The sequence below is a fragment of the Callorhinus ursinus genome, unplaced genomic scaffold (genome assembly GCF_003265705.2).
Source record: "Callorhinus ursinus isolate GAN/ISIS: 27379988/994484 unplaced genomic scaffold, GSC_fseal_2.0 scaffold41, whole genome shotgun sequence".
Lineage (NCBI taxonomy): Eukaryota > Metazoa > Chordata > Mammalia > Carnivora > Otariidae > Callorhinus > Callorhinus ursinus.
This window is the reverse complement of record NW_027397103.1, coordinates 3,348,042-3,374,356: the sequence shown is the minus strand read 5'-3', so window position 1 is coordinate 3,374,356 and position 26,315 is coordinate 3,348,042. Positions and strand designations below refer to the sequence as shown.

Sequence of the window (26,315 nt, the reverse complement as noted above, 5' to 3'; positions counted from 1 at the left end):
AGAGCCGCTGTTTCCATGGCTTTGGGAGTTTTAGATATTTATCTCCCAGCCCCGGTGGACCCCTGGGCGCAGTAATCCACACTCAGTACGCCACTGAGCTTCTATCGTTCTCACTCAGAACCAACTCCTTCCCGGCACCCGTCATGGAGGTGTCTGCAACAGGCGATGGATTTCCAAAGCCCAGAGATAAAACGGCACTTGTTCCCATTAATTGATCCTAAAAAGAAGGCAAGGCTTAGAAATGGAGAGGGCAGGAATGAGAAGGAACAAGGGCTGCAGTCGGGGAGAAATCCCCATGCCAAGCTTCGGGTGGGGGATAAGGCAGTGCCTCTCCTTACAGATACTGTTCTGAGTGCCTTTTTTCCCCTGCTTGTGTAGTACTGTGGGACTGGGCATTTGGGGGTCTGAGCTAAGCCCAAAGGATGTAATTCAACTGGCTGAGGGAGAAAAGGAGGGCAAGAGCCATTAGGCTTAGGGAGATATCCTTGAGGGAAGTTCAAGGTGAGGCAGAAATAGAAACAGGAGAGCCCCATATAGTGCAGTCAACATTTAAAGAGATGGAAAGCAGAGCAGGTAGAACAAAGTGAGTGGTTTGGCCTGTTATCTATGGTTCACACCCCTGGGCTGGGCACTAGAATCACCCGCCTGGAGAGCTTTCTATAAATATAGATACTAGAGTCCACCCCTCCCCCACCATTACCTATTAGGTAGACTCCCCAGGGGTGGGTCCCAGGAATGTGCATTTACAGAAAGCGCTTTTCATGATCCTGAAGTAGCCCAATCAGCACGGGCTGTGGACACACATTTGGCAACCATGGAGTTTGATAATTGAAATATAATCCCAGCAGCGAGAGACCATAGCGTCAGCATCGTGGCGCTATCCAAACCTGATCCGGGCTAAGCCTGCATTTTGGAACCTGGGATTAGAATCCTGTGAGAGAAAGGAGCAAGTGCGTGGCTGGTGGTCTGTCTCCGACAAGGGAAGTGAGGGTGCAAGCGCTGAGCTAGGTGGGCAGCTCCTGGTGCACTCTTGGCCAATGAGATGCACACCCACCCTCTTGCTTCCTGGCTGGAAGAGAAAAGGATGAGCCTCCGTTTTCTGGGCCAACCTTACAGAGGCCAGTTCACTTCTTAGAAGGTGCCTGGAATCACCCCCCAGGTTACCAACTATCACCTATGTTATGGCCGCTTGGCAAGGCCGGGCCCAGGTGTGGCCAGCTCTGTGCACCTTTGACGATAGGAGTCAGGGACTAAGATCAGTTAGGGGAGCCACTGCCACCTCGATCTGGCCCATGGCTCCCTTGGGAGAGGAGTGTAGGTCCCTTGTCTCCAATCATGTTCTAAAATTAAAATGTGTACACAACATGCCTGATTTGGAAATGTTAGCAAGAAATTTGAATGTTTGAAAAGTACTATGCAACACATTCCATGGGCTCATTAGTTCTAGGAGCTTCTTCACACAGGGGAAAAAGAAAAAAACATCTGGCCACTAAATAACAGACTTTGAAATCGCTTGTTTTTACCTGGCAACATTCATCTTTAATTCTGTTACAAGTTCCAGTGTTTGCGCTGTCCACAGTCGGCCATAGGCATCAGACACTGTGGGCAAGAGTAGGCACAAAATGCCAGAGAGGCCTGCTCCCCGACGAGCCACATCCTCAGTGATGGCCAAACACCACAAGCTGGGTAGGCTTCATGTGTCCACCAGGCCCGGCCCTGCGCTCCCCAGTTTGGCTCAGAGCCCTCTAGGCCCAACCAGGATGAGCCCTGAGGCCCCCATTCCTCCTCACCGCTGAATCTCTTGGCAGCTCCAGGGGCCACTTGGGCCCCACAGAGAACTCAATGCCAGCCATGGGCCTTACGGCGCCTGGGGGATGCGCTTCTGCAGGAGGGCCCAGGCCTTCTCCACCTGGCGTTGGGTGACCTGCGGTTCCCATAAGGTGCTCAGCACCACGTGGCTCTGGTCCACAAGCTGCTGCCCACTCATCTGGCTCTGCAACCGGCTTTGAGCCGCAGCCTCACTCAGGCCATCCCTTTCCACGATGCGTTGTGTAGCCTCAGTCTCGGGAATGACAACGGCCCACACCTCATGCACCATGTTCTGCCAGCCGGCTTCAAGCAGCAGAGCAGCATCGATCACGCACACGTGCTTTCCCTCAGCCATAGCCTGATCCATCTCTTCTCGAGCCAGCTTTGCGATAACTGGCCACATAATATCTGTGAGTATCTTCAGCTGCTTCTTATTCCCAAACACCCAGCTGCCTAGGACCTTCCTGTTGATAATGCCATCTTTATGGAAAATATCTGGATGACAGAGACACAGGACTGTTCCAAAGGCCTCCACAACAGGCTGGTAGGCAGGACCACCTGGGGCGTAGGCCCGATGGCCCAGCTGGTCACTGTCGATGATGTACGCCCCCAGGCCCTTAAGCCGCTGAGCTACTGAGCTCTTCCCGGAGCCACTGATGCCTGTCAGCCCAATCACGTACAGGTGTGTGGGTAGCTCTGGCCTCTTATATGGAGGCCGAAGCAGGTTTCCCAGCATTCCCTGGCTGAAGCTAGAGGAGCTGACTTTGTCTTCTTCATTGTCCTTGTGGTTTTGGTCCTTCAGCAGCTGGATCTGATACAAGGCAAGCTCCTCCAGGTCATTCTCAAGGTGGAAGCGGTTGACGGCCATCCCCCCACAATAGGTCTCCTTGCTGACCACCAGGAACTCCAAGGAGGGGTTAGAGCCAGCGGGCCCATAGGGGTCCAGCCGGGGGGTGATATCAAAAGTCAGGGAGGGCTTGACGTCCACCAGGAACTCACTCAGATGTTCCACACGTTCTGCGTAGGGTTGGAGCAGCTCAGGGAGTCACTTGCTCTTCAACAGGTCTTTGTCTGCTACTCCCACCACAAGCTGCTCCTGGGCCAGGATGCATGCGACACTGAGCAACACCTTGTGAGCATTGTGCAGGCGGTCAAACGTGCCACCCACAGCCCCACGGTGGTAGCCACGCACTGGCTGCTTTGGAGACCTGGCCACGGGGGAGGCTGGCCTGATGGTGGAGGGTAAGGGGACATCCAGGGACTCCACAGGCAGCTCTCCGGACCCATAATCGGGGTATAGCAGCACTGAAGCCAGTTGGGGACAACAACTGTAGCAGCTGGTGGCATAACGCTCTAGCTGTTGCTTGACCAGGTTGTACTGGCTTCCATCCAGGGTCTGGAAGTCAGTCAGCACCACTTCCGGTGAGTGGGCCAGGTTCTGGACTGAGCTGGGCAGGGAAGGGAGAGAGGCGCTCTTGGCTCCGATATTGGTCAGCAGGATTCTGACGTCCAAGTGCCTGTGGACGTCAGCGCCAGCGTAGAGGTGTGCGATGAAATCCAGGACCTCAAACGTGGCCTGCACGAGGCTGGATTGGGGCTGAGCTGGGCCCCCCAGGCTCATGCCCGGCTGGCCACGACCCGACGGTCTCGCTTCTCAACATCTATTTATGGGGCGGGGGGTGGGGGGGACAGGCACTGTTGTAGGCACAGAGGATTCAGTTATGAATGAGACAGACTAGAGCCCTCTGAGCCGTGGATTTGTCTAATATTTTAGAGTTGGAAATCTTAGGGCCCTCCTATGTCTGTAGCTTCCAAACTGCATTATGTGACACGATCTCCAAGCTTGTCTTGAAGCCTGAGGAGAAGGTTGAGTGGTCGGGTATCGAAATTACCACCCCTCCTTCAAACAGGAGAGCTCTATTTTTGTCTGTTTTATGTGGGGTGGGGGGAGATTTTAGCTGGCCATCAAGTGTACACATGAAAAGACTAGGGATCCCGCAGAAGAAGTCGGCACCAAACCAGCAAGAAAAGCCTCGGTTCCTGGCTTCATGAGACCCAGGGTGGACTGAGAATTTGCTTTTAATTCCTACTCAGGCTGTCCTTTTTTTCTGGTCCAAAGACCACCCTTCCACCATTCCCCTGGGGTCTGACTGGGCACTATCCAAACCTCAGTTTCTCCATCTGCATAATTGGGATGAATAACAGCACCTGCTTCACCAGATTGTTGTGAGACAAAGGAGGTAAGGTCTTTGCAGGCACAATAGTAAGAATTCGATCAAAGGCAACTAGGAGAAGGTGTTATTGCTGTTCTGTCCGGCCATCCTTTACAAAAAAGTGGGGTTCCTCTCCCCTCCCCCACTTATTCACTCCAAACTCAAGTAGCAAATGAACTTACAAGGGGGTAGGGGGAGAGAGTGAACCAGAGAGGCAACTGACTTGGAGAAGGATCCCTCCGCTTCCTTTTCTTCCCTACCTGCTCCCCAGGCAGCCCTTCCCAGGCGTTCTCAGGCCTCCGTCTCACATCCGAGGGAAGCATGAACAAGGGAGGCAGAGGGAAGACGTGTTTTCTCCCCCAGGCTATTGGGGAAGGGAGGGCGAAGCTGCCCTCTCTGAGTTGATTGATGTCGCGCTTGGGGATCTGAATTCTCTGATGTAATTACACTGTGCTCCGTGTGATAAGGAGATTAATCAGTCCATTACGCAGGGGCTGGTTTACCCACAGATGGAGGTAATTGAACGGAGACGTCGGACATCTCCGAGCCCCCGCCAGCCAGTCTGCTCCGGTTACAGGCAGGTGGCTGGCCCCTGGGCAGCTAGACCATCTTCCCCAAAGAGAAACAATCACTACCATTACTACCACTGACTAGCTTTGTTTTGAGCCTCCGCTTAGATTCAAGGCACTTTGCATCCATTTTCCTCACTGTCCACCCAGTGAACTGGCCACTCTCCCTAGCCCCATTGTACGGAAGCAATAACTGAGGCTCAGCTGCTTTAAGACACTTGCCCAAAAGTCTCAGAGCGAGTCAAGGTTCCGATCTGAATCTCGCTCAGGTGGATTCAGAAGTGCCCACCATCACTGTTGCCTCCGTAAGTAAACAGATAAATGAAGTAGCACCGACACCTAACAGCCAACTTGGCCACTGTCGTGACGCGAGTGAACAGCTGAGACAAGAGGCCTGTGTCACTTCGGCTGGACACACAAAGAAGGAAAGGATATGATGCTCCAAGGAAAGAACCGAATCCAGGGGCGAGTGTGCGGAATGAGTTGTGTGTCCCTGAAAAATAGGAAGGGCGGTGAGGAACACGGGAGAGGGTGACTCTGGGGTTACTACTTCACTGTGCCACCTTTTGGAGCCTTTTTCTCATCGGAAAACCATCACCCTACTACCTATTTCATAGGGTCGTCATTGGCTTAAGGGAACTGTGTATATGTAAAGCGCTTTTTTTGTTTAGTTTTGTTCTTTTTGAAGAGCCTGCCCAGAGTTTGGTCTCGTTAACGATGCTCTGGCTGATGGTGATGGTGGTGAGGTGTGGCCACGTCAAGGGGTAGGTACATTTCCCCCTTAGGTTAAACACTGCTTCTCACCTTCCTTTCCTCTGACTGCTTTCCATGGCACTGACTACAGGGAAAAGAGAGGAACAAATCACATTTTGTGGGCATTTCTGATGTTCCTGGCTCCATCTGGGCCACTTTACCAACATCCTCTCATTGGCCGCTCACCATGAATAGCGCTAAGGAATAGACAGTATCTTCACCCCCAATGTAGAGATGGGGAAACTGAGACTCAGAGGTCACATAGATCAGAAACACCATCTTCACAAAGCAGCAAGGGTCATGGTATTCTGTAGAAAAGACGATCGCCACTTAATTCATAAACATGCAGGCTTACTGTGCTTATTAATCCCTCTGGTAAGGCTGCAGGTGCAAAGACAAATATGACCCGCTCCCGTAGAGCATCCAGCCAGGCGCAGGCTAGAAAATCATGTATATAAATTATTTAAACAGTCTAAAGCAGTACTGGCTCTCTCTGAGAATAAACTTCTGGGAGGAGAGGGGTGCTTTTAAAAAACAACATGAATGCCCAGGCCCCTGCCCTAGAGATTCTGTTAAATTGATGGGAGATGGGCATAGACGAGGGCATTTTTTTTTAATTTTATTTATTTATTTGAGAGAGAGAGTGAATGAGAGATAGAAAGCACGAGAGGGAAGAGGGTCAGAGGGAGATGCAGACTCCCCGCTGAGCAGGGAGCCCGATGTGGGACTCGATCCCGGGACTCCAGGATCATGACCTGAGCCGAAGGCAGTTGCTTAACCAAGTGAGCCACCCAGGCGCCCCTAGACGAGGGCATTTTTAAAAAGCGCCCCTGGTGACTCGCGTGTGCCACCACAGGCCTTGAGGAGACAGGTACTAGTTGAGCGATAGTGACTACAAATAAGCCAGTGAATTCCCCCCCACCCAGTGTGTGTGACCCACCCATACAAGGACAGTTGCCATGCTCGTCCCCAGGATAACTCAGACACGGGGAGAATGGGAGCCATGAACTCCCATATGGGATGGAAGAGAAAGTTTTCTCTAAGACCAAAAGCAATGTGGGAGAAGCTCAGAGGAAGGAGGGATGCAGGAAAATCCCAGGGGGAGGGAGGATTTGAGTGAGTCTTTCCTGAAGGAGGAACAGTGATGGAGAGGCCGGTGTCCCTTCTGCAGGGCCCGATGAGTTGTGTGAAGTTAGCCAGTGGTCATCATCCCTCATCTCCAACTGAAATACATGTTAAGCTGGTCAAAACCTTGAGGTTAGTAATTTTGGGTCTTTCTCATTTGTTCCTAAAACACCCCACCGATTTTTATGGAACCTTTTTATGTTACATGTATATGTTGCTTACCAGGCACTGTTTCTTCTTATTTAAAAAAGGGGGGGGATAAGAAAAAATTTTTTTAAAAATTGAAAGATTTTATTTATTTACTTGACAGAGGGAGGGGAGCACAAGCAGGGGGAGAGGCAGAGGCAGAAGGAGAAGGAGGCTCCCTGCTGAGCATGGAGCCCCATGTGGGACTCGATCCCACGACCCTGGGATCATGACCTGAGCCAAAGGTAGATGCTTAACAGACTGAGCCACCCAGGTGCCCCTCAAAAAATTTTTGATGTCAATAACCACTCATTGCATTTGCAGGTGTTCTGGACCACCTGATGACCGTGATGGTGATAGGCTGCCATTTATTGAGGATTCACTATGTACCAGCCACTGTTCTTAGCACTTTGCATGGATCAACTCGTCCAATCTTTACAATTGCCCTTTGGGGTAGTATTTTTACTGTCCCCTTCTTACAGATGAGAAAACTCAGAGAGGTTTAGTAACCTACGGTAGGGTGTAAGCTAGTCTGGGTGGAGATGAGAATTCCAGGAGGAGCAGCCTGGTCTGATCAGAAGACCCCTGGACTTGGGGGCAGGATGCTGGAGTTCGGGACCAGCCCGGCCACTTGTGTGCTTTGTCAATTCAAATGAGTTACTCTTCTCCCAGCTCCGTGCCTCAGTTTCCCCCATGTGTGAATTAAGTCTTTGAACCCCTCGGGTCTTACAATTTTATGATTCAAAGATGTGAAGTACAAAAACAGAAGAAGAGAGATTAGGGGAAGGAAGTGGGGGCCGGCCCCGCTGGATGGAAGATTTATTTTGGGAAGTTGTCGAGGTCTGGTATTCAGCCACCCAAGGAAGTCGAGTATAGCTGGCACTTTGCTGATTCAGAGGAACGGCTGGAGGGGAGGTGGGAGCCAAATACACTGAGAATCTGTGTAATCAGAGGAAATGTCTCCGTGATTTGCCATTATAATTCTCGATAACAAACTCTGGGACCCCAGCGTCAATACTAATAACTGGTTGAAGGAGGTGGGGGTTAGGAATGAATTTTAAAAAAAAGTTTTTTTTAACAGTTTTTTTTTTGTAAAGCAGTGGGAAATGTTCTGGGCTCCTAAATTTAAAAGGGGGTATTTTTAGCACCTGTAATCAAACCGACTTGCGTAAACACATCTGCTGGAGTATTGGCATCAAAATGTCTTTGCCGTCTTCGCTTTATATCTCTTGCAGCCCTCCTGGGACTCAGGGAGAGTGTCACTGATTTTTTTTCCCCCTTTCATTATGTTTTTCCAAATCAACTGGGTGAGAAAATCAAATGGAATATTTTCTTTTCTGTTGAAAGCTGCTGGGTCCCTACCTCAAGAATGGCAACAAAATTGTCAAGCTTTAGTGAGTATAGGAATTGCCTGGGAACTTTGTATAAAATGCTGATTCCTGGGCCTTGCCCTCCGATTCTGCAAGTCTGTGTGGGCCCAGGATTCTGCATTTTATACTGACGTCCCCAGTGATTCTGATGTAGGTGGTCCAGGGACCACATCGAGAAATACTGGACCGGGGAGTCAAGCAGACCTAAGATAAGATTCTGACTCTATCATGTAGCAGCTACTACCTCTGGGCCAGTTCCTTCACCTCTTTTAATACCAATCACCTCATCTGTAAAATGGGATATTAATAGTCCCTACCCCATAACTCTGTTGTGAGGATTGAATTCAACATAATAGCTTAGCACACTGCCAGGCATGTCATAAATGATCCACAAATGTTAACTATTATCATTATTGTTAATTATAACTACCTGGGTAAGTTATTTTCCTTTCTCACTCCAGGTTCCACATATGCAAAGTGGGAATAATTATAATGATACCTTAAAATCAGCTTTAATTCAAGGGTTGTGTATTAAATGAGAAAATGTCTGCAAAGCTCTTAGCACACTGCCTGGCTCGTGGTAGATACCACATACTGTTAGGTGAATGAATGGATGGATGGATGGATAGATGAATTCAATGAATGGTTCAACATTTGCCTTCCACAAACAACAGATAAGAGTTATTTTAAGAGACTTCCCCTCTCCAACACAATAAGGTGCACCTGTAGCAGACATTCAGTGCATAGGGCTCTTGGCCTCTAGACCCTCACTTCCTGGAGTCGTTGTGGCTGTCACAGCCCTAATCCTAACATCACTCCAAATCCCCACCCACTCCCAAATGCAAGCTTCGCCATCTGAGGAATGATTCTACTGGATCTGGCTTATTGGGTGGCTCTTTAGATTCTCCCCTGTCTCAAGAAGACACAGGGATCTCGAGGGGAGGCAGGTGGGATGAATGTTATTCACACATCTGCCAGGTATCGTATTCGTGTGCCTCGGGCCCCTGCTCCGTAAAAGGAGCCACTATAGGGCATCCCTAATTGTCCTGGTGTGGGGAGCATTTGCACGCCTGTCGTGGATGAGCTGTGAGCTATTGGAGGGCACCAATCTCACCTTAGTCAGCTCTCTGACACTCAGGTGCCCAGCTCAATGCTGGGCAACTGCAGATGCAGAGTAAATGGGGTCTAGTTGACTGAATGACTGAATAACTCAATCAGTGGTGTCCCCGACAGCTCTGGGCACTGCTGCCCACATCCTAACAGGGCCAAAAGAGCAAGCAAACATTGAGCCTTATCATACTCATAGTCAAAAAGGCAAGAAAGCATCCTGGATGAGAGATGGTGGTTTTGATGCTTTACTTTGCAAGGAGGCTGCAAAGCACCCACATTACCGCAACCATCATTGTGAAGTCTCTGCCCACTCATTCAACAACATCTTTAAGCAGGGCTGGACACTGTGCTGGGTTCTGGGGACAAAATGAATGAGCAGACCTAAGCCCCTGCCCTCCCTGAGCTCACAGACAGTTACTATTTCAGGTAATGCTTGCCATCATTGGAGATAGTATCATGGCTACTCTGAGAGCATCGGAGAGGCTGCAAACCCAGCCAGCCACTGAGGGAGTGGTTCAGGAGGACGTGATATCAGAACTTAGTCCGGTGGAGAAGGGAGGGAAGGATGTTTCAGGTAAGGGGAACTGCTTACACAAAGGCATGAAATCATAAGCACATGAAAGGTTTGGGGAAACTCCACTGGCTTGGTATGCTTGGAACAAAGGATGCAGGAGAGAGGAACAAGGACTGGAGATATGATGGTCAGGAACCAGATCCTATCTGGCCTCCTGAGCCATGGTAGGGAGTCCGGACTGCTCTGCCATCAACAAGAATCCAGTGATGGATTTTAATCAAGGAAGTGACTTAATGAGATGTGCTTTATAAAGATGCCCCTAGCTGCAGAGGAGAGAGATTGGAAGGGCAGAGAAGGAAGGGCAGATTAGAAGGCTATAACCCAGGATCTCAACTGCAGATACTTGTCAGAGTAATTTCTTTGAGGCATTTGGTTGCTGATTGCTGGCGATCCTCCCCAGCCCTTTGTGTTTGCAACAACTCCAAACGATGCGGAGAAAAGCCATGTAATCACGCTCGCCTGCTGCATTGCACACTCAGCCCTGCCCAGTGGACACATTCTTTGTCGGAAGCGTTGTGAGTTGTACTGCCTGGAAAGGAGACCCTGGGGTCAGCTACCCCTCAATAAACCCCAAAGCATCCTGTGTTGTCACTTCCTCAAAAAGCCCTGGCTCTTACGCCTGATCATTCCCCCCACCCCCTGAAACTGTCAGGATTGCCTAGTCAATTACTAGTCAAGTGGGGTAATGTGCATTTCATTAGGAGCCTCTCATTTCAGATACACAAGGCCATATATGAAATGAAACGTTCTGGAGTTATTTTTTTTCCAGCCAGTGATTAGGTGCTGTAATTAAGAAGGCATTGTGCCTGATTTCCAATCTTTTTTCTTTATTTAAATTTAATTGATTTTCTCCTTGATTTAATCAACCCGAATTCAGCTACCTGGTGCCCCTCTCCACGCAGATGCTCAGAACTCTGGTGCTTAAAGATGTAGGACCATGCCTAGGAAATGGGGGGTGTTGACTTAGGACCCCCAACTTTGGTTAGCTGGTGTGAGAGGTGTCAGGATGCTCAGCAGCCAACTGGTTCTATTCAGGGCTAGCGAGGGAGGAGAGAGGAAGCGCTGGTTTTAGACCTTGAAACCTGGCTCTGCTGTGTGACGTTGGGTGAATTATTTAACCACTCTGTGCCTCGGTTTCCTTATTTTGAAAACAGGAGGAAGAATAATGTCCTCATAGCCTTGTGATGAGGATTAAATGAGTTATATATAAAAGACTTAGAACAATGACTGGAATAGAAGCGCTAAAAATATTACTTAGCGGTTATTTCTGTATCATTGTCCAGTTACTCATTTACTCCTCTATATTACTGTGGGATTGGGTTATTCCCATTCAAGGCATAGAAACGGAAGCTCACAGCTCGTGAGTGGCTGAGCCAAGATTCAAATCCCCATCTCAGTTCCAAAGCTGACACTCACGTATGCTGCCCCTCCTACCAGGAGGCTTCTTTCTTCCCATGTTGAACATGAGCCTCTATTTATAGAGCCTCTTTAGTCAAGGTCACTCAGCTAGTGGTGGCAGAATTGGGACCCAAGCCAAAGTGCTCTGGGTACCATGACGGTCCCCTTGTTCCTCAGCTATCTCTCAGAGAGGGCAGGCAACTTCTCCAAAGTCACACAGCAGTTAAGGGCTATACCATACCCTAAATCTGCTCATGAATCCTGTTGTTCTCAACCTTTTTTTCCCCCCAGCAGTCCAGACATATAACAGATGATGTTCACCTACACATCACATACACCTGCATAAACCCAAGGTCACATGATGATAAGCTCAGCACACAAACTCAATTCCACACCTTTCTTTCCTGCTCAAGGAAGCGTAACAGAATACAACTCAGGGTAAAGGATTCTATTAGAGGAGGACTCTTGAATCCACTCACTTATTCATTTAACAAATATTAACAAGGCCCTGAATGTGTACCAGGCACTATCCAAGAGTCTGGGGAAACAGGTATGAACACAAGACACTAAAAAATCCCTGCCCTCGTGAAACTTAGATTCTACTGGCGGGGGGTGGGGATCCGGGGGGGAGGGGTGGTGACACATACATTAAACAAAATAAACATGTAAATGGTTATGTCATAGTACAAAGTGTACAGCACTATAGGGGGAAATAAAGCAGGAAGAGAGAAGCATACGGTGGGGAGGGGTTGTGATTTTAAATAGGGTTTATATAGGGCTATCAGGGAAGAAATGTCACTGAGAAGGTGACATCTGAGCAAAGACTTAAAGGAGGTGAGGGAAGAAGACGTGGATATTTGGGGGAAGGATGTTTTGGGCAGTCAGAGGTCTCCAGGAATAGCATATGCAAAGGTCCTGAGGCAGGATTATAATTGGCATGTCAGAGAAACAGCCAGGAGGCCAGTGGGGCTGGAGAAAAGAGTAGGAAGGGAGGTCAGAGTGACAACAGGAGCCAGACTGTGTGGGCCCTGTAATTAGATTGGCTTTAGGGAAGCCATCGGAGGGTTTTGAAGGGAGGAGTACCCTGGTCTGGCTTGAGCTTCAGCAGGATCCCTCCAGCTGCCTTCTGGGGGATAGATTGTAGGAGGACAAGAATGGAAGCAGGGAGATCCATTATGAGGCTCTTGCAAAAACGCACGTGAGAGTTGATGGGGCTTGGGCCAGGTGGTGGCCCCCCGGGAGGAAAGAAGTGATTGGATTCTGGGTATATTTTGAAGGTAGCATCTAGATTTGCTGATAGGTCAGACCTGGGGCTTGGGAGAGAAAAGTCAAGGACAACTCCAAGGTTACCTCCTAAAAGGAGCTGTCGTTAATGGAGATGAAGATTCATATATTTATGCATCTGTCTTAACTGGAAACTGTTCCCAAATTTTTGACCTTCATAATCATTAGTAACACACCCAGGACAGAGTGTACAGTTGATCATGACGGATCCACATGTCACACTGGGCTTGACAAACGCTGAGTCGTTCTGCAGGGAGACATTTCTCCCATGAGTTGGTAGCATCCCTGGCTCTGGCTCGTGGGTCTCAGGATCAGCCTCGTATTCCACAGGAGTGATTGAGAGCAGGCTGAACTCCCAGTGGGGGTCTCTGGAGGGCTCTGCAGCTCTTCAGAACATGAGCCGAGAGTCTCCACAAAGAGAAGGAGCCCTACACCCTGTCCAGTCTCTACCCCCACTCCTCCCGTCCTCTGTTAGGTATGACCGCAGACCGTGGAGCCCCCTTCCCTGCTCCACTGTGGATAATTCCACCACCTGGCCCCTTACCCCTGCCTCATGGCCCCTTCCTCTGTCTCCCCCATCTTCCTTTCAGCTGAGCTGATGTAATTTCGGGGAAATATGGACCTGTACAGGCTTTGGCTGAAAACATTTGATCGATCTTCTCAAATGGGCCATTCTCTGGTGAGAGGGAAGGATGTGTTTGTGATTTCCCTCCTCCTTTTACATTGCAACAAAAGGCAAAATCCTGTTTTCTTCCTGAGACTGTTCCAGTACATAAGGATGCATTTGAAATGCTGAGCCACGCAGACCTGCCCGGGGTGGGAGGAAGGCTTCTTCGCGTGCAGCCAGCCCCACACCCAGCAGCCCGGCCTGACCTCCTCAGCCTTGCACCAGCCCTGCCCTCTCTGGCCAAGGATGTGGTTTCCAGGAAGAGCATTATCAGAGTAGCCTGAAGCCCAGGGTGTCCGGGGACCTGGGTTCTGCCACTCACTGGAGCAGGTCAGATCCCCTCTCTGAGCTTTTTTGGAAGAAGGGTTGAGGCAGGGAGACCTGAGCATCCTGTCCAATCTTTGCCCCCTAAAAATGCTTGGGAGAGCAGAAGCTCGCGAATATCTGGGGAAGGAGAAGGAAAGTGGAAAAGAAAGGGGAGCAGGAAGGGAGGGTCTGATAAGGGGAGTGAAGTCTCCCTTTTCCTGGCATTCAGGAACCCCCTTGTGCAAGTTCCAAAGAGGTGACATATTTGCCGGTGGTTGGCCTTCTTCAGGGCGTTGCCCCACTCAGTGCTAGGCACGGCTGAAACCCGGGGTGCTGGTATTGCCCTGCCGTTGTCCTCGGTGCCCTGTGTTCCTGAGCACACCAGCCTGACTTCACACCAACAGGACCCGTGTCTCCACCCGAGGGCGCTCTCGGGCCACCAAGCCCACTCTGCCCAGACACAGGGCAGGAATTAATGCCCCTTGGGAGCAGCCATCAACCATGACTGATAAGAGTCAAAGAATGAGACTCAAGGTGCCTCAGGTAGAATAACAGAGTTGTGTGCTCTCCTGGTTCTGGGGCTCCCCAGCGGGGTGATGCTCCGGGTGCCCGCAGTGGTAGCTGGCTTGACGACACCCCCGTCGGTGTCTCCTTCCTTCCTGATCTCTCCTCCCCACGGCCCTTACCAGAGCTTCCTGGCATCCCATCACAAATAAACGACTTGCCCCTTAGTCCTTCTCTCTAAGGCTGGATGTAAGGGAATGGTCCCATGCCCAAGCTGGCCAGGGACGTTTGCTGGTCAGCTGGTGCTCCAAAAATGGCCTCGAACCCACTGTGTTCAGACAGACCCAAGTTGACAGCGCACATGCCCAGATGTTGTCAGCTGTCTCCTGTGGCCTTGGATCTTCGCCAGAGGCTATAAAAGCAGCTGGGGTGTCCAGATGCACAGAGGAAGTCCACCCAGTAGGACTTGGCCATGCAGGGACGTGGGGAGAGGGCTTCGGAAGTGGGGAGAACTTGTTTTTAAAGAGTCTTGAAAAGCACTGTTGCACTCTGGCCAGGTACTGGACACATCACAAAATGTGTCACCTCATCACAGCCCTGTGACGTAGGCACAATTACACATTCCATGTTACAGATGGGGAAACCAAAGCACAGAGAGATGAATTTGTTTGCCCAAGGCCCTATAACTAGTATGTAGCAAATCTGGGATTCGAACCCAGGCCTCTGGGTTCAGAAAGGCTGACTGAGGGGAAGATCCAGAGGAGAGAAGGAGGTCAGTAGGGGTGGGGGCTTCTGGACACCAAGCTCTGGGATTCAGTTTGAGCGGAGGAGCTAGTTTTCTGGAAGGTGGAATGGACGGACACTTGCAGCAGGAAACCAGGGGGAGAGCCACATGATAGTTCTGTGTGCAGCGTCCCCAAGGGAAGCCTGGCTGCCCTTCTGTACCTACCTCTCTTGGACAGACTTCTGTTAACAAATCTCAGTGTCCTGGGCCTCGGAAACTGTCCCAAGAAGGCTGTCTGTAGCCACTGGCTTGATAAGGCTCTTTATCCGTTCAGTTCTCCCATCCAACCAATATTTATTGAAGATACACAATGGACCTGGCACTTTCCTAGGTGCTGAGGATACAATGTAGCAAAAGGCTCAGACTCTGCCTCAGAGGACTCACAGTCTGGTGGGGGTGGGGGGATGGAGAGTTAAATAGACAATTGCAATGGAAGGATATTGTGAGCATAGAGAAGGAACACAACAGACTTAGCAGTCTAGGAAGGCTTCCCGGAGGAGGTGACATTCTAAGTTGAAATCTGAAAAACGAACAAAAGGTCCTCAAGTCAAAGAAGGCAACATAAGAGATGTCATTTCTTAATTAGTAAACACAGAGCACTTACTGTGTGTGCCAGGCACTGTTCCAAGAGCTTTACATAGATCCACAATTAATCCATGAAATAACCCTATGAGGTAGGTACTATTACTATCCACATCTTACAGATGAAGAAGTAAGGCCCGGAGAGGTGAAGTCAATTGTCCAAGCTCACAGAGGGGCGAAACAGGGTTCGAACCCCGCCGTCTGGCTCCAGGCTGTGCCCTTAGGTTGCTTCTGACACAGAGAACAAGGCCCTACAAGGGCTCCAGGTGGTTTGAGCACAGTGGCTGAGAAGCCTCAGAGAATGACAGACCTGGAAAGCACCACCGTGGACCTTGAAGGCCACCAGAGCCACATGGAGAAGTTGGGACTTCCTTCTCAGGGCTCTGCCAAAGGGAGTGACATGCTCACACCTGTGTTTGGAAGAAGCCCCTGCCTGCTGCGTGGAGAGTGGGCTGGACAGGGCCGGGGGGATGGAGGACGCTGCCACCACTGTCTGGGCGAGAGAGAAAGCCGGCTTGGACCGGGGGTGGCAGAGGAGGTGGAGAGAAGATGGGTGCCAAGGTGCTCTGAAGCGAGAAGGGTCAGATATGAGAGAGAGGGTGTCCAGGGTGACGGCCAGGCCACCGCGTGGGTGAGGAGCTAGAAGGGGGAGCTGGAGGAAAGTGGGGAAGGGGGGCAGTGAGGTTTGCAGAGGTTAGGTTCGAAGTGCCAGAGACCTTTCATGGAGGGGACAGTTGACATTCAAGTCTCAAAGTCAGAAACAGCAGATAACTATGGTGACCATATACCCCCAGGGCACTCACCGTCAATGCCTTTTTTAATCCCCAGTGTCCCGGTTTGGACTATGAATTGCATGATCACTCTAGGACAGAACTGACCCTGCCACATGATACATCTTGATACTAAGAGCAGCTCGGTCCAGGCTCCACCCTGCCTGATACACACACACATCCGGACACATTTTATATGTTCCTGGGAATAGTCTTAGCTGGGTGCAAGTAAAAAGCGGACCATGAATATGCAGTTCCTAGGGAGGCAGCATCATTATGGCTGAGGAGTCCGTGTGCCAGGCCCCCACACCTATCTCAGACCTCAGCTCCCGCCACCAGAGACTGAGAGATTTGTTCAGGGAACCCAGGCTCTGTCTATACTCTACCAGCCCCATGGGTAATTGGTAGAATCAAGCCGTTTCAGTGATTTTTTTTTTAATAGGATACCTTTCTTTCCCGCTCAAACCATATTCCTAAAGCAATCTGAGTGGCCAGTGTCTCCCTCTATGAAAAGGAGGATGCCCTACTGCCAATCTACAAAGGCAAGTCCACTCTGGGCTTATGCAAAAGGCTGCCACAGGGCCTTTGCACAAGAAAGTTATGAGTGGGACAGCATATAGCTTTCTGGTTGTATGTTTCTCATCTCTGCCACCAGCATATAGCAAAATATCTGTAGGAAAAAACCAGATCTTTGGGTCAGTGGTGGGTCCCTAAGGGCCAACACCCTCAAACAGGATTTTGAACCTAGGAAAGATCCGTCTCAAAGTCCTTGCCACCAGTTTGTTTTGAAGGCTCTGTGTCTTTCAGGACTGCCCATGGTGATGGAGTCAGGAGGCAGCTTTTCCACGACTAAGCCCTGGGCATAGACATCGATCTCACAGCTGTAGGACACAAAGCCCTCTTGTCTCATTGCATGATGCTTTCAGAAGCCCAAAGCAGGAGACACTTTGGGGTTCACAAGTGTCTCCCACAGTACCCCGCCCCAAAGGCACTGTGCTCTAAGGGTTCAGACCATGGATTCTGGAGGCAGACGTGTTCAAATCCTATCTCTCCCACCTATTAGCCTCTTCTCCTCTTGCCTCCAGTTTCTTCATTGGTAAAATGGGGTTGATAACTGTACCAGCCTCATATAATTGTGGGGAAGGTTTGCCAGAGTCAACAAATGCAAAGCACCTACCACAGTGCCTGGCACTTAGCTGACAGGTGCTCCGTGAATAGCCGCTGTTATTATTAGTAAGAGTAGCATTTATAATGGTGCCGTCAGTTAGGATCCAACATAAAAAGGGACCCTGGCGGAAGAAATCGGGAACAGAAACAAAGAGGAGGAAGTGGCAAAGGGGCTTTTTGGTTGCCGGGACCTTGCTCAGAAACCCCCAGGGGTTCATGGGATGACATTTCATTCAGACAGTTTTTTACCAGAATGAGAAATGCAGGTTCTGTGTCAGAAATCATTGCAAATTCCAAATTAGTGAGGTTTCATGGTCCGCGGAAAGGCGCTGGAGGGGAAATTGGTCGACGGGGTGTTTTTTAGCTGTCGGAGCAAGCTGGCTGATTGATTGAGTGCGTCGGTCAATAGACTGCAGACAGCAGCCGGGGAACCAGGTGCAGGCGAGGAAATAGGAAGAAGACAGAGTACCAGTCAGCATGGGAGAGGCGAAGGCATGGTCAGCAGTAGAAAGGGACACAGTTACCCCAAAAGCTTGGTAAACACAGTCTGGACCATGTAGCCATACTTAGTCTGGAGACCAGGGACACCCAGCCACATTTCCTTGAGAACTCTGGGTTCCCTTACTTGCTTGCTGTGTATCCTTAGGCAAGTCACTAGACCTCTCTGAACCTCTGTTTTCTCATCTAAAACCAACCCGTACTCTACCCATCCCAAGGGTTTATTGTAGGACTTATATGAAATAATGAGTTTTAAATGATGAAGTGCCTGAATCATTATTGTAGGTGCTCAATAAATGTGAGGTCCCGTGTCTTTAATACAGTGAGTTAGAGAAGTCCCGTACGCCCAAGCTTCAGCTTGTGCACCCAGAAGATGGGTTTGTAGGTGACAACTCTCATTCTTAAATTGGGGGCTCACGAGCCATGTTGGTAGGTTCTGAGCCCTACTATGCCATCCCCAATGTGTTCAGAAAAAGGTCAGAAGCTGGGAATGATTTAGACCCAAGGAAGACTCTGACTTATGAAAATCTTATAATTGGACAGGTCCTTCAGAGGTGACTGGGGCTGGTCTTCAGGGTCCCAAGCTATCCCAGGCAGCTTGGAAGCCATGCACTCCTCAGAGCGGGAAAGGATAAGCCGTAAGACTCCTCATCAAGCAGAAATTCTTTCTCATATTGGAGCTATCAAGCCTCTTTCAATAAGAGTTGCAAGGGTGCTTAGGTGGCTCAGTCGTTAAGCATCTGTCTTTGGCTCAGGTCATGATCCCAGGGTCCTGGGATCGAGCCCTGCATTGGGCTCTCTACTTGGCGGGAAGCCTGCTTCTCCCTCTCCCACTCCCTCTGCTTGTGTTCCCTCTCTGGCTGTGTCTCTCTCTGCCAAATAAATAAATAAAATCTTTTTTTGAAAAATAAGTATTGCAATTATAGTTACAATAATCTGACATTGTGCTTAGTTTAATGAATATATATTTTCCACAGCCATCTCAATATGTAAGGTATTATCCCCATTGTCAAAATGAGAAAGCCGAGGCCAAAATAGAGGACAGGCCTTGCTCAAGGTCATGTTGTAGTATCTCGGAGGGATTTACAAAGAGTTTCAGGAGCATGGTGGAGTAAAGAATGTGCTCCTGGGGCACCTGGGTGGCTCAGTTGGTTAAGTGTCTGCCTTCAACTCAGGTGATGATTCCGGAGTCCCAGGATGGAGCCTGATATCCAGGCTCCCTGCTCAGTGGGGAGTCTGCTTCTCCCTCTGCCTCTGCCCCTCCCCCCGCTCGTGCTCTCTTGCTCACTCCCTCTCTCAAATGAATAAATAAAATCTTTCAAAAAAAAAATGTGCTCCCTCTGGGGGATGGGCAGTGGAGGTTCAGAAAAGGAGGGTAAGATCATTGAGCTGAACCTGGAAGAATGGGTGGGTTTCTTTTTACAGAGGGAGGAAGAAGGGGCACTGCAGGCAGAAGGATCAGCTGGAGCAAAGGCAGAAGTTGGGCACCTGTGTCCCAAAGTCTATTTACAATGAATAATTACAATTACAGTGACAGCTAACATTGATTAAGTGCTTACTCTGCACCAGGAATGGTGTTAAGCACTTTACATGCATCATCTCTACGAGGTGGATGTTATCATTAACCCTGTTCTGCAGAAGAGAAATGACTTGTCCAAGATCACAGCTTGAAAATGGCAGAACCAGTCCTGAGCTCCGGGCTGCCCGATTCCAAAGCTCTGGGTGGCTCCTGGTTGTTCAGTGGCTGCCCATGGTCCATGAGCTTGGAGAGAAACCTCGGAGCTTAAAAAGACCTCTGCCTGTGTGCTAGGGAGGGGCTGTCCCAAGATCCCCTGACACCTCCTGAGATGTCCTGTGTCCCTGTCACCACCCACCCCTGCTCCCAAGTCCTCCTGGAGTTGAGGGGAACCTATCAGAGTTGGTGGCCATAATCACAAAACTGCCTAATAAAGATAAAGCTCTCTAATAAACCCGCAATCCTGCAGTAATGGGTTTGACTTTTAAGAAGTAGATAAAAGTCCCAGTGGAGGGACAGACCTTTCCCATCAGCTTCTTAATCAGAATTACCGTGGAGGAGCCATTTCCTACAGGTGGGACAGCTGGATGCCTGGGCTGGCATTGAGAAATGGCCACTACTGTGTAAAGCCAGACGTCTGCTCCCTCCAGAGAGCCCTCCCTCCCACAGGGAATCCTTTGTCAGGGAAGAACCATAATGGCAAAGGATGGGGCCTCTGGGACAAGCCTCAGGGAGAGGGGTGGAAGTGGGTAGATGGAAAGGGTGTGGTTTGAGAACTCGCTGGTGATTGGTGCTGAAGCTGCAGGGGCGGAGTCTTCTGAGAGCTTTCTGCTGATTGGTGGAATTCTGATGGACCAACCTCTCCATTCTGGCTCCATCCTTATCACCGTCATCATCAAATAACATATACTGAGCATTTCTTATGTATCTGGGAAATGTGCTAAGCATTTTACAACCACCTAATGAGGCAGGTAACATTAACCCCATTAACATTTCCCATCCTCAGATGGGAAAACTAAGGCTTGATGATAATAAATTTAACTTCCTGTGGGTCACACACCCCGGAAGTAGCAAAGTAGAGATTCAAAACCATGTCTGTCTGATTCTGGAAAATACAGTACTTAACTAACCTTTGTTTTTGCATTTAGTCATTTGATAGAGGAAAAACTTGGTCTGACTCTATGTCTTTGATGGAATTCACAAGAAATAAAGCCCAAGACAGAGATTGGGGTGCACATGACCTAGTGAGGGTATGCTCTCAGGAGAAAGGAAGTGAGGAAGCGGGTTAGGGCAGGGGCAGAAAGCAAAGGGAAAACGTACTTTGGACTGGAGTGTAGCCTCAGCCTGATCCCAGGGGGAGCTCTGGAGTGTGCACTACACCCTAGAGTTAGTCCTACTTTGAGGCAGGGGGGCAGGTCTTTTGTACTTCTGTGTCAGTTAGTGGGCTGTGGACTGCCTTCCTGCCCCCCGCAGGGGTGGACATGACCTTCTGGAAAGAGGCACCTGTGAGGCATTTGCAGCCAATATTCCCATCTGATTAGGATCTGGCCAAGAGCACAGCCTTTACAGAGTACAACAGCAAAGGAACCGAGTGGTGGTCCCTGCTCACCTCCTAATTTGCCGAGTGTCTTTGAGTGTAGCACTTGCCCCCCCTACCCCAAACTCCTCCGGACCTGGGCTTCTCCAGGCCTGGGGTCAAAGTCCCCCAAGGCCTGGCCTCGCTCTGACAAGCTCCGACCCTGTGATCTGGCCACACAGCCACTGCCCCGGCTGGCAGTCTGTGTTTCTATAACCCAGGAGGAGAGATGGGACCCCTCCAGTGGTGCCAACAGTGTGAGGCAGGGTGTCTGACAGCTTCCCCCACTGAAGCCCTTTATCTCACTGCTCTGCTGTGTTATTTTAAAACTAACGAGCCCAGACCTCAGGAGCTCACCGCCTGCTTGCCGCCTGCCATCGAGATTTGTGGCTTGTCTGTTCTGTCCTCTCTGCAGATTTCAGTGGCAGCTTACTCTCTTCTTGTTAGGAATTTTCTTCCAAACCTCAGCCTGGGGAAGGAGCCATGGGCATGTGAATGTGTGTGTGTGTGTGTGTGTGTGTGTGTGTGTGTGTGTGTCTGCAGGAACACAGAGTCCTAATTGCACCATACTCTCACATGCCCCATGAGCCCCAACTGTAGTTCTAGCTGATCACGGAGTCCAGTGGGTGGCCCTGGGACAGCAGGGAGAGACAAATTCATCCCTGAGCTATTGAGATAGAAAGAAGCCGAGACATAGCATGGAATGGGCCATTGCTAGGTTCTGAAGTAGCCACTACTTGGTGGTGGAGAGCCAAGGTCCCGGGGTAGGAAGGAGCTCCTGAGACACTCAGGGGCACACCAACCTCCCTGCCCTTCCCCTTCCCAGAATCCTTTGCCTTGGGCCATCTGGGGAAAGGGGATCCGAGTCAGCAGTGAGGCCGAAGAACAATGTGACCTGCCCTGGCAAGTATGGCTGGGATTTAAAGTGCCGCCATGTAAGCGCCGGGTGCGCATCACGCCATTTTAGTCTCATGACAGCCTCCTGAGGTGCATGCGATTTGTGTTTCACCAGAGAGGTGAGGAGATTTGCCCAAGGTCACCCAGCTGGTGAGTGGCCAGGCAGAGTCTGTTTGATGAATCTGATCACCATGCTCTACCCACCCTCTCCGGACCAGTCACCCTGCCCGCTCTGTGCACGTGTTCCTCCAGCCTTGTCCTCTCTCTCCTCAGGACCTCTCCTTTCCTGGGTCACTTTCACTCCTGAGAGTTCCTCATGAACCTGATCCACGTCTTCCTCTGGATTGTGAGGAAGGCCTCCGTGGGGGAAGGAGGATGTCTGGAGCATCTTGAAATGACCCTCCACCAGAAGTAAAATGATGCTTACCAGAATTAAGGACTAGCTGAGGAATGAATGAAAGGGAGGAGTCAGACGCTTTATGAGCACAGCTGACCAGTGAGCAGCCCAAACAACCGCACAGGATCCACTTCTATCTGGATTCTTTTCCATAAATACAGCATAGTCCTGTAGATGTATTTTCCTTATGATGTTCTTTTTTTCTTAAGATTGTATTTATTTATTTGAGAGAGAGCATGAGCAGGGGGAAGGAGGGGCAGAGGGAGAGGGAGAAGTAGACACCCCTTTGAGCAGGGAGCCCGCTGCGGGCTCAATCCCAGGACCCTGAGATCATGAGCTGAGCCGAAGGCAGCTGCTTAACTGACTGAGCCACCCAGGCACCTCCTTACGATGTTCTTATTTTCTTTACTCTAGCTTACTTTGTTGTAAGAATACGGTCTAGAATACATATAATATACAAAATATGTGTTAACTGACTGTTTTTGTTATTGATAAGGCCAACTGATCAACAGTAGGCTGTTAATAGTTAAGTTTATAGTTAAGTTTAGGGGAGTCAAAAGTGATACATGAATTTCCAACTGCATGGGAATCAGCGCCCCCCCCACCCCCTATGTTGCTCAATGGTCAACTGTATATTTTAAGAGGCAGTCCACCAGGCTGGGACACTCCCATTGAGCCATCTTGTTATTCCAAAACCTCACTGACATGGAGCTTACTTCCTTCCTCAGCTTCCCACCTCACGCTTGCGAGGTGCTCCATCTCACCCCCAAGAAAATCCGATCCCATGGCCTTAAATGCCATCTAAATGCCAACCTCTCTCAAATGCACTTCCCCAGTGCTAATGTCTTCTTTGAACTCCAGTCTTGGGTACTGAGCTGCTAGTTACCACTTCCACATGGGTGTCTAGTTGGCATCCCAAACACCCTTCTGCCCCTGCAACCATCCCCAACTTAGTAACCAGCAGCTCCATCCCCTCAGTTGCTCAAAGCAAAACCTTGGAGTTACCCTTGACCCCTTATGTTCACACTGCCATATAGCCAATCCATGAGCAAACTCCATTGGTTCCAACTTCAGTCTGTGTCCAGAATCTGACCACTTCTTCCCACTACAGCAGTGATAACGGGGACCCCGGCCACCATCTTCTCTTGGATGGGTTGTTGCAACCATCCCAGCTGATCTTCCTACATTGATCCCAGCTCCCTGGCCCACTAGACTCAGCAAGCCTCCAGAGAACCTTTAAGCCTAAGTCAGACCTCATCTTTCCTCTCCTTGGAACCCTCCCCTGGCTTCCCCTCTCACTCAGAGAAAAAGTCAAGTTCTTACAGTAGTCCACCAGCCTGTCCATGATCTGATCCCTCATTACTTCTCTGATACCCCACCCCCCAAATTTTGTCCTGCTTACTCAGCTCTAGCCACAGTGCAGCTAGTGTGTTCCTACCTCAGGGCCTTTGCATTGGTCATGCCCTCTGCCTATCATGCTCTCTTCCCTGGAAGGCACAAGGCTCCCTCCCTCAGCACCTTCAAGTCTTGCTCAGATGTTAACCTTCTCAAGGAGGCCTCCTCTGATCACCCCATTTAAAATTCCAGCCCTCTCCCAGTAGCATCCCCAGTTTTCCTTATCCTCCATTTCTCTTCTCTATGCCCCTTCCAAGAGCCTATGTATTTACCACTTAATTATTTGTATTTTCTGCTCCTCTCCCCTCTGCTCATCCCAGGAGAATGCAAGCTCCACCAAATAGGGATTGTTTCTGCCTTGTTCTTTATTTTGTCTCCAGTGCCTAGAACATGGCCTACACATAGTAGGTGCTCAGTAAATATTTGTTGAATCACTGACTGAATGAAGAATAAGTGAATAAGTGCCTGGTGGCACTTCTTGGGACTTCTTGGGACCAGCCTTTACTTGGCTCTTGAATCAAGGCTCCTCCTACCCTGGGCTGGAGACTTCTGTCCTGTTCCCGGCAGATCTTGCTTGCCTGGTACCTCCTCCGCAGTGGTTGTAGCGATGCCTAAAGGGACTCACCTAGCACAGGCCCTCCCCTGGCAAGAAAATATAGTCAGCTACTCACGCTCCTTGGAGGAATCTAAACCCTGTCTGCAATTCCAGCTGGTAGAAAGGTCCTGAGGGTGCCCTGGGCTGGAGCCAGAGATGTTATTCTTGCCTCTGGTGACGCAGCTGGGCGGGATCAGGGCTTGAACCCGGGTCAGTAGGACCCCAGGACCTGTGCACTTTCTCAGCATCACCAAATTACTTTTTGCAACCCGTTCAAGTGGAAAACCACGGCATTTTGGAACTCGGCCATTTCCCAAGTTGGGGGCAGCCTGCCTGCCAGACAGCCCCAAGAATCAAATGCAGTCCCCCTCTCAACCATTTGCCCTCTCTCTCTAGGCAAATAGGCCATCGACAGCCCAGCCTGAGGAGGGAGAAATTACTGGCTGAATTTGGGGTTGATGGGAGGGCAGAGGATGGATGTGTTCAGTGATGAGAGTCTACAACCCAGGAATGTTGGGGGCCTGACCTGCTTGGCTGAGCTGGTAAGAAATGCTGAGCTGATTTTTCTCCATATGTTTCTTTTGTCCTTTGACCTGAACTTGGGAACTGGACAGTTTCTGATATACAAGAGTGTTTACTGCACACACATATACATGCTCACACACTCACACGCTCTCAGCCCTGAGAGCTAAACTAAAACCATTGTCATCCTGCCAGAAGAGGGAGTGTGCTAGAGGGCTGTGCTTGTCTGTGTTGGCCAGCCCTCACGGTCGGGTCTGAATCCTTTGTAAATCTACAGTCTGATTATTCAAAGCGGTTCCAGGAGCCACAATAGCCCCTGGGCATTGGTTAGAAGGACGGAAGCTCGGGCTCTAACCCAGACCTGCTGAGTCAGCCCCTCCATCCCAACACAATCTCCAGGGGCTTCACGTGCACAGGAAGGTGTGAGAAGCACCTGTCTGTCCCCCACTTGACCCTGAAGGACCCAGCTCCTGTCCCCCTCCCCAGTCTCAGCTTCTTTTCCCCCCACCCCCCATGTCCACTGCAGTGTTATTGACAGTAGCCAAGACGTGGAAGCACCGTCAGTGTCCACCAGTGGGGGAGTGGATAAAGAGAACGTGTTATGTCTACACACTGGAATATTATTCAGTCGTGAAAAAGAAAGAGACCCTGCCATTTGTGGCAACGAGGATGGACCTTAAGGGCATTTTGCTCAGTGAAATAAACCGGTCTCCCCTCTTGCTTTCTACCCTCCCACCCCTCTGTCTCATCCAGCTCACATCCGCCTCCTCTGCAGTTACTCGAAGTTCACTGCTATGTCCTTTGCACTGCAGTCTCCTGACCAGTTTCCATACATCTTCTAGGAAGCCTTCCATGGCCACCTGCCCACATGCCAAGGCTGGACTAGGTGCTCTCTCCGTGGTTCCGTGGCCCTCTGAGATTACTGTACCGTACTGTAATCCCCAGTTGCGGGATCTGTCTTCCCCTTCCAGGCGGAGGGCCGAGCAAGTCTTAGTTACTTTACGGTCCTTGAAATCTGACACCAAGTAGGTGTTCAGCAAACAGCCTTTGCATAAAGGAATGAAATAATGAGGGAGATGCCAGCTTCTTAACACTTCTCATTTCTCATTCAGTTCCTACTAGGATGAGCATTACTAACTCCTATGACATCTCCTCAGTGGCTCTTGGGAATCCCCAGTCCCCCAAGCTCTGACACTCTTCCTAGCCGTGACGGCAAAGCTCAGGAGTCACAGCTTCTGTGGGTGACCCCTCACCAGGCTTAATTAACCCTCAAAGGACTTGGTACCAAGACCTCAGGCCAGGACCGAAGCCCCAGGAACCAAGGCACAAATTAGCCAGACCCATCTTTTCTGTGGGCTGGGTCTGCCCCACGATAAGCCTTGAGGTTTCTGGTGGACTCATGAGCCGAGAGTGTGGGCCCTCATTCTCTACTGAAACAGGCAGATTGGAGGTGTCTGGCTAAGTGCAGGGACAAGGGTGGACCATTCACAGGCCTGAATGCAAGTGCAGAACAAGAACCTGGGGCATGAGCCTTGGATGGAAAGCAAGACCCTTTGCCTCTCCAGGTCTCAGTGCCTTCACCTGTGAAATGGGGAGAAGTTCGCTAAACTGTGTACCTTACAGAGGGTCGTCAACATCAGCTGAGACCCTTGATTAATGCTCTACACCCAGGAGAAGCTATTAGTGGGATGGGACGGGGGCGAAATGTGTCCCCAATCCAATGAGCAAACACCATTCCTCTTTGTGGA

At 50.1% G+C, this 26,315-nt stretch overlaps 1 protein-coding gene and 1 pseudogene across 1 annotated transcript in view; one reads left to right on the top strand and one right to left on the bottom strand.

Moving 5' to 3' along the window:
* The window catches only part of SRRM4 (serine/arginine repetitive matrix 4), a 149,764-nt gene that overhangs the window by 76,776 nt on the left and 46,673 nt on the right, over positions 1 to 26,315 (top strand). The window lies entirely within an intron of this gene.
* LOC112837224 (bifunctional coenzyme A synthase pseudogene) lies at positions 1,596 to 25,421 on the bottom strand (annotated as a pseudogene).